Source organism: Dasypus novemcinctus, chromosome 13 (assembly GCF_030445035.2).
Source record: "Dasypus novemcinctus isolate mDasNov1 chromosome 13, mDasNov1.1.hap2, whole genome shotgun sequence".
Classification (NCBI taxonomy): Eukaryota; Metazoa; Chordata; class Mammalia; order Cingulata; family Dasypodidae; genus Dasypus; species Dasypus novemcinctus.
The window spans coordinates 23,059,718-23,068,843 of record NC_080685.1 but is presented as its reverse complement, the minus strand read 5'-3'; the positions used below and the strand labels follow the sequence as shown (position 1 = coordinate 23,068,843).

At 40.1% G+C, this 9,126-nt stretch overlaps 1 long non-coding RNA gene across 1 annotated transcript; it reads right to left on the bottom strand.

The window, feature by feature from the left end:
* Positions 1–329: 329 nt before the first annotated feature.
* LOC131273134 (uncharacterized) lies at positions 330–8,317 on the bottom strand. The gene is made up of 3 exons (XR_009180296.1): positions 8,193–8,317; positions 7,142–7,230; positions 330–461 (listed from the first exon to the last, which is right to left on the bottom strand). It is a non-coding gene; the product is annotated as an uncharacterized lncRNA (long non-coding RNA).
* Positions 8,318–9,126: the final 809 nt, after the last annotated feature.

Sequence of the window (9,126 nt, the reverse complement as noted above, 5' to 3'; positions counted from 1 at the left end):
AACCAGTTACATTTGCAGATACTAGAGTAAAAATTTAAAAAGTTATACTGATAAAAATATTACTCATTAGAAGAGAAAGAAAATAAGAAACTGCTCCTGAAATACATGCTTTGTGTTCAAGGGAGATCTTGGTAAGTCATATGACAATAATGACACTTTCTTTCTGAAATCTTAGCAAGGTGAAGTCACTTAGAATGTGGTGATATCAAGAAACTCAAACTAATAGTGCAGCAATGAAGTAAGTACCGGTCAAGGACTAAATGTACCCAATACTGTGTGAAGATGCCATTTTGGTCTTCTGAGCTGTGATAATTTCCAATAGTTTTTAAAACACTTTGAAAGACCCTTATGAGGTCTCTTTTAATCTGTATGTTCCTGGTCAGGGACTCCATATCAGTAGCCTGAACCTGCAGCTCTTCCTCTTGCACAGCCACCATGAACTGTAAGCCAGAAAGTTCCATCTGTGAAAAGAAGAAATGAAATTCTGATGTCAGTGGGTAGAGGAAACAATGCCATATTTACATCTTAATATTTAGGCAAATGTTTTTTCCATATTACTATCACCAGTAATGCAAATGAAAACTAAAACATGATAGTGCTCTATTGAAGAAAAGCTATAAACTATACAGTGTGGTGCCAAAGGGTGTTTTATGGGAAGCTGTAACAGTAAATTTAATGATGGCCTACATATGAGTTAACACTGTAAAATGTATCAAATGTGTTTAACTCAAGAGTTTATGATACTTTAAAACAAGTGTTCTCCTTTAGCAGATACAAGAATAGATCAAGTGTTTCTTTATAAAAGTATTTCCACTAATAGATGAAGAAATGATAGAATTAGAATATGTATGCACTGAGGATCCACACTTGCAAACTCTAGCAGTTTGGTATTGTTTATGGATTCCAAAAATAGATATTGGACTGTGTTTGTAGACTGGTCTGTTCCTCTGGGCATACTAGATTGTACTAGATTCAGAGATTTCACTTTTACTTGATGAAATTAAGTTTGGGGCTTTGATTTAGCCACATTAGTAGGATGTTGAGTCCCCACTCCCTTGCTGGACAGATACTCACATGGAAGTAAACATACAGAAAAGAAGAACACTGAGGAAGAGAGAAAGCGCTTTAGACAGAGCAGAGGCCACATGAAGAGAGATGAGCATGATAGTCTATAGCTGAACTTGTGAAGAGACCTGAGAAACTGAGCCCAGAAACAAACAAGCCCTGGGGGTACAATGAAATTTATACTAGCCTATAGCTGAGACTGGAAGAAGCTGGGACCATGGAGTCTTAAGAGGAAGAAGGAAGGCTGAACCCTTTCAGATATCACCCACCATCTTGCTCCAACACATGGCCAATGACATCGGCTGAGAACTACCTTTTATGGAACCTTGAGTTGGACTCTTTAGGGCCTTGTGACTGTAAGCTTCTACCCTAAATAAATACCCCTTATAAAAGGCAAGAAAATTCTTGTACTTTGCATCAGCACCCCTTTGGTTGTCTAAGACACACATTACATTTCCTGATGCAAGAACATGCCACCATCTAAGAAGTCTTATCTAAAGTTCCTACCATTTACTTTAAACTTTCAGTGTTGTAACTTTAATCCATTTTCACCATGAAACAACCAAATACTTTATTATGACAAATTCAGTAATAAACATAATAACAGTAGCTGCTAACATTTGTTGGATGTGTACTACAAACCAAGTAGAATAAATGATTGCATACATTTAATTCTCTTAGTAAGCCTTTTTATCTGATTCTTGTCTACTTCACCAATTTCAATACTGCCAATTTACTTCTCATTCAAAACTCTCTAGGCACAGCAGACTTCTCTCTTCTAGGAATACCAGACTTTGTCTTACTTGAACCTACTATTTCTTCTGTATTAACGATTGTGTCAGTTTGGTACTGTTTATAGATTTCAAAAATAGATATTGCATTGTGATTGCAAACTGGTCTGTTCCTCTGGGCAATATTAGATTGTATTAGATTCAGAGGTTACACTTTTACTTTATTAAATCAAGATTAGGGCTTTTCTTTGACCGTATCATTAAGCAAATCTGTTTGAGTCCCCAACACCCATTTTCTAGGCTATATAAATGGAGGCTCAATCAAAGACAGGGAAGTAAATACATGCAGAAGAAGAACACAGAGAGTTTAGTTTTGAAAGCTGGAGCCCCAGAGAGCCCTGCCATTCACATGATAGTGTACAGGTGGCATGGTAGAAGGAGCAGAGCAGCTGTGAAAGCCCAGAACAATACAAGCTCTGGGGAGAGATGAACCTTAGGCTAGCCTATAGCTGAAATCAGAAGAGGCTGGAACCATGGAGCCTTAGGAGGAAAAGAAAAACGGAAGCTTCACAGAGAACCATCCTACTCAAACATGTGGCAAAAGACTTTGGTCAGGGAAGTAACTTACTCTTTATGGCCTTGTAACTGTAAGCTTCTACCCAAAATACATCCCCTTTATAAAAACCAACAGATTTTGGTATTTTGCATCAGCACCTCTTTGGCGGACTACTCAACTATCTTCCCTATAGTTTTATCTTCTAATTCCATCATTGTTTATAGGATCACTGAGTGGGTTCATGATGATTTATAAATATTAATACATGAAGCTACCTAATGGTTCTAGGCTAGGAAGCATGGTAGGAATAAATACTATCCTAACGTTTCCATTTTGTTGAAAGAGCTCAATTAGTGTAACTCCTGACCTCTCTCCATCCCTTCACTCACTCAGGAAGTTAGAGAGACTTATCTTAATTGTACACAAGGGAAGAATAAATCAGTCACACTTACTCATCTCCACACTTTCCTGGTAGATGGGGGTCTACAGGAAGCTTGTTTTCTCCATTGCTTCTGGGAAGGTATGATATTCCTTACCATGTAGGATGGGGTCTGCCATGGCCCAATGTTTTCTGTGACTGGGTAAGGAAGCTACCTAATTCTGAGGTTTGTCTAACAGGCCCTCTTGCCTTGGACATCATGTCTCTCTATGAGTAACAAAGCTGGCAGAGTACCAAATTATCTGCCCCTACTTTAGTTCTCAATTTCTTCTGATCTTGGGTACAGAAAAGGGACACTGAGGCCACCTCTTAAAATTGACTCTTCTTTTCATGAAAGATTTCTCTGTAGCATGTGAACTGTCTGATAGTATTTCACCCACAGTAGAACTTCTTTTGAAATTGGAGGCAATCCTCTCAAATCCTGCTACTGCTGTATCAATTAAGTTTATGTCATATCCTAAATGTTTTCTTGTCTTTTCAGCAATATTAACAGCATCTTCACCAGGTGTAGTTCCCACCTCAAGAAACTACTTTCTTTGCTCATCAGTCAGAAGCAACTCTTTGCTGTTCAAGATTCAGTCACATCTTCATGCTCCATTTCTACTTCTAATTCTTCTGCTACTCTACCACATCTAAAATTACTTCCTCCACTGAAGTCTGGAAGTGCTCAAAGTCATCCACTATAACTGGAATCAACTTCTTCCAAACTCATATTAATGTTGATATTTTGACCTCCTCCCCTGAATTAAGAATGTTCTCAATTGCATCTAGAATGGTGGTAACTCCTTTCCGGAAAGTTTTCACCTTACTTCGCCCAGACCTATCATAGTAATCACCGTCCATGGCACCTATCATTGTAGAAAATATATTTTTTAATAATAGGATTCAAAAGAAGAAATTACTCCTTCATCCATGGGGTGCAAAGCAGATGTATCAGCAAGCATGAAAACAAAATTCACCTCATTACACAACTCCATCAAAGCCATGGGGTACCAGGTGCACTGTCAGAGACTGCTAACTTTTTTAAAGGAATCCTTTTCTGAGCAGTAGCTTTCAATGGTTGGCTTAAAATATTTAGTGCCATGTCAGTGGGCTCTTCTTTGGAATTTGTTTTCCTGAGTGTGATAGAGATGAACTCAGATGTGACCTTTCTACACATGCCTCTTCTATCACTTTTACTGAACATGTGGTTGGCGCTAGGTTTGGTGTATACTCAGGAGACTTGAATCTCTGGACTGTCCACATGCCAGTTGTGCTCTGAGCCTCAGCAGAGTTGCAACTCCTACTCTTTGGTTTTTGGACTTACCCAGGTCAATTTACCCAGGTCAACTAACAGGAAGGTATGATGGTCAACCACCACATCTGGGAACTGAGAGTGTCTACAACTGGAAGCAGGAGAATTGCATTCATCACCCATGTGGAATCTAAGGCCCCTCTTAATATAGAGGTGGAGTGGACATCACCATCCCAGGGTACACAGGATGGAGGAATAAAATATGGATTAGAGTGGACTTACTGATATTCTACCAAAGAACTACTGTGACTAGTAATGGAAGAAATTGTAGCATTGATATGCAGAAAGTGGCCAAGGTAGTTGCTGTAGGCAGGGAGAGGGAAGAAGAGATGTAATGTGGGGCGATTTGGGGGACTTGGAGTTGTCCTAAATGATATTGCAGGGACAGATGCTGGACATTATATATCCTGCCATAACCCACTGAATGTACTGGGGGAGAGTATAAACCTCAATGTAAACTTTTATCCATGTGGTGCAGGAGTACTCCAAAATGTATTCATCAAATGCAATGAATGTGCTGCAATGATGAAAGAAGTTGTTGACGTAGGAGTGGGGTGGGGGGGTGGGGGATATATGGGAACCTCATAATTTTTAATGTAACATTTTTTGTGACCTATGTATTTTCAAAAAAAAATCTAATTAAAAATGATGTGGGTGGGGGATGAGGAGTGGGGTATATGGGAACCTCATGTTTTCTTTTTTTTAAAGATTCATTTATTTTTATTTATTTCCCTTCCCCTTGTGGCTTCTTTGCTGTCTGCTCTCTGTGTCATTCGCTGTGCATTATTCTGTGTCTGCTTGTCTCCCTTTCTTGTATTACCTTGTTGTACCAGCTCTCCACGGGCATGGGCTGTCAGCTCGGCACGGGCATAGGTGCAGGCCACCAGCTCTCTGTGGGCATGGGCCAGCTTGCCTTCACAAGGAGGCCCTTGGACATGAACCCAGGGCCCCCCATATGGTAGACAGGAGCCCAATCAATTGAGCCACAGTTGCTTCCCTCTCTCAAGTTTTCAATGTAACATTTTGTGTGATCTGTTAACTTTAAAAAAAAGTTAATTAAAAACTAAAATAAAATTTAAAAATATTTAGTAAACCAAACTGTAAACAGATGTGCTGTCATCAGCCATTGTTCCATTTATAGAGCACAGGCAAAGTAGATTTAGCATAATTCTTTAGGGCCCTAGAACTTTTGGAATGGTAAATGAGCCTTGGTTTCAGGTTCAAGTCACCAGCTGCATCCAGCAAGAGAGTAGGCCTGTCCTTTGAAGCCAGGCACTGACTTCTCTCTAGCTAGGAAAACCTTACATGGCTTCTTCTTCCAGCAGAAGGTTGTTTCATCTACAGTGTATATCTGTTGTTTAGCGTAGCCACTTTTTTCAATTATCTTAGCTAAATCTTCTGGATAACATGCTGGAACTTCTACATCAGCACCTGATGTTTCACCCTGCACTTTTATGTTTTAGAGACAGCTTCTTTCATTAAAACTCAAGAACCAACCTCTCTTAGCTTAAACTTTTCTTTTGTAGCTTCCTCATCTCTGTCTTCCTTCATAAAACAGAATGATTTAGAGCCTTGCTATGGATTAGGGTTTGGCTTAAGGAAATGTCGCTGATTTGATATTCTGTCCAGACTCTGATGGTTAAGTTCATGTCTCAACTTGGCAATGAGATGGTGTCCAGTTGTTTGCTTAAGCAAACACGGGTTTGATTGTTACCTGTGAGGATATTTTATGAATTTAAATCTTCAGTAAGTTGATTGTACCAATGGCTGATTATAGCTACCATCCACAAAGGAGACTGCCTTCTACAATGGAGAAGTCTCATGCTATCAGTTGAAGCCCTTAAAAGAAGTGATGATTTCAGCAGTCCAAAGGGAGAATTTCTAGCTCTACTTCAACCAGGCAACTTCTCCTGGGGAACTCATCCAAAACCTTCATTAGAGTTCCAAACTTGTGGCCTACCCTACAAAATCTGAACTTGCCAATTCCCAGAGACATATGAGCAAAGTCCCATAATAAATCTCATAATATTAAATATATGTAGATCAGGTTGGTTTCTCTGGAGTACCCTGACAAATGCAGTCACATAACCTGAGGTTGCTATTGAGGATGTGGTAATGAATAGAGAAATCAGATGTGCAATAAGATAATTCTATCACAAATATGAACACGGGTATTACAGCATGGATCTAATTACTTCAAAAATATAGAACAAACAGAAATTGGAAATTACACAGACTAGCAGGCTAAACATAATTTAGGAACCAATGACACTGACTGATCTTCTAAATAGATCTCATACAAACATAAAGGCTTTTAGTTTTAAATTATAACTCTATACTAACATTTCTTCCACATCAATGTTGGACACAGAACTGGCCCTTCAGGGAAGGCAGAAGGAGAAGAGATTTTCTGTAAGGCCTAAAGACCTCCTCTAAGGAACTAACTGAAAACTCTATTGCTGGAAATAAAGCATGAAAGTGGGAAAAATTATCTGCTGCAGGACATGGCACGTGCTTGGGCATTTTTTAAATAATGCATTTCTCACCCCATTTATTTTAAGCCAGTGTTTTTGCTTCTTCACCTATAAAACAGGGTCAATACATTTTCCCCTGTATAATGGCAAGAGCATTAGCACTAACAGATTTTAAGCACATACCACAGTGTATTGCATATTAGTAATCAATAACCTTATTAATCATGTTCAAATTTCTTTTGTTCCATGTTCCTAAAACTAATTTTTAATTATAAGCAGCAATTATACAGCACTTAATTTTTTTGGCAAAGGTTTTATAAGTATTTTATTTCAAGTAGCAATGAAGCGAGAAAGCTGAGTTGTCTTAGCACTTGAAAAGTTTTAAAACTCCCCATTTACATAAACAAGAGGACATTGGTGACTTAATGAGTATCTAAAACGACTTAGATTTTTCTCCAAAAAGAAAGAAGGCATCTGTTGAGCTTGGAGCCAGATATTAAAGAATTATCCTCTTTTAAATATAAACTATTTTGGAAAAAAAGAAATAGGAATTTAGAAATTACGCTTGAGTAGAATACTCACCTGAATTTCCCTTTCTTTCTTAGCCATGAGTTCAAGTTCTTTCACATAACTCAGTTCTTTTTCCAGCCCTCGAACTGTGTCCAAGTCTCCTAAAAATGAACACACAATGCATATTTGAAAACCAATATAATGTGATCTTGACAGCATCAATTCTGAGGTTCTTATTCTGAAGGCAAATTCTAAAAATACATATACATATATATACATATACACACACAATGTGGTTCTTTGCAGCATCACTTGCAATAGCACAATATGGAAATTAATCTACATGCCTTCAAAGAGACAATAAACAAACCATTGTATATCCACACAATGGGACACTATATACAAGTGTAAAAAAATAAATGAGGAAGAACTTCTTGAATTAATATGGAATAATTTCAGGATATACTGTTAAATAAAACAACCTAGGTGAAAAAGAATACATCTAGTGTGCACATTTTCTATTAGAGAAGCAGGAAGTAACAGCACACACATGCAACCTACATATACACATAGGATTGAATGTTTTTTAAGGTTATAAAAGAAATACTGGATGAATAACTCAGAAATAAACTTGGTTACATACAGAGGGATGAGTGCAAACAATAAAGAAGAGATAGGGAAGTAGATGGGACTTCTGAGAAGATCTTCCCCATATATTTAAGTTTTGAACCATGTTAATGCTTTACCTTTTAAAGTGTTCATTTGAAAACATTGGGGGAGAAAAGGCCTAAAACTGAACAATAACAGAATGAAATGAACCTATATAGCACATACATAATAGAATCACATAGAAGATAATAATAATAAAATAATAATCCAAGAAATGTTGAACATACTACTCTAAGCACATACCCTCCGTGGAATATAATCTGAGGGTAAAAAGAATCACAAAAAAAATCCTAAATGTTACTTAATAACATCTAGGAACATCTAGAAAAGAAGATAGTTTTAAAAACTGCTTAGCACTGTCAAGTATATAGAGTTGTCAGGAATAAAATGCACACACAGAATAATGGTTCTAATATGAAAGGATCTTCTAAATATGACCAGTCTGGCATAGAACCTTCTCTTCTCTTCCTCTTCTCAGCCTTCTCCTCGATGTCCTCTAACCCACAGAACCAGCCTGGATCCTGGATGTGTGTCGCTCCTGGTGTCCCTTCCAGAGGCAGTCAAATTCCATCTCAAAGTCTTTTCCAGAAGACATTTTCCTATGATTTTTAAATTTTCAACAAATGAGCATTATAAGACGTGTGATTTTCTAACTCTATTTTATCATAGCTCAGCAACCCTTTTACATCTAGAAAGCCTGGATGGAGCAAAAGTTTGCGTGTAGAAGGTTGGGGGGAGTTGGGAGCAGCTTTTACACATTATATGCAGAGGCCTTTATAAACGGCCAGGACACCTTCCCGAAGGCCCACGGGCACCTCTTGGCCAAATGAGGCGCGTTGCCCTACTATGTCTCTCTTCACTGCCAAGCAGGGTCTGGGGGAGGAAGACACCGGCCGCTAACCTCCCGCCGTGTTCACCTGGCTCCGCTCGCCCTGCAGGCCCCTCAAGGCCTTTGTCATCGATGTGGCCTCTGGTCCGCCTGGGGCGGTGCGGTCACCCGAGGCCCGGGGGCTGCTCCGCGGGCTCAGAGGAGGCCGGGCGTGGGTCCAGCAGACCCGCCTCTGGCCCTGGAACCGCCTTCCTTCTCTCTCTGCCGCCCAAAAGGGCCGCGTCCTCTGGGGCCTTGCGGGGACTTAGCCTCCGCCCAGCAGGTTTGGGCGACGAAACATGGCGGCCTGCGGGGTCCAGGAGGAGAGGCCGCCGCCTGCAGGGCCTGGCGGGGGAGGGAGGGCAGGGCCGGCCGCCGCCTCAGGGCCTGACCCAGACCAGTGAGGACCACAGGCACGGCTCAGGGTCTCCCAGGGCGGGGACCACTGGCCGCCCCGGCACCCCCAGCCTCAGAGCTGGACCGACGCTTTAGGGCCTGGAAACGCAGCCACGCTCCACGT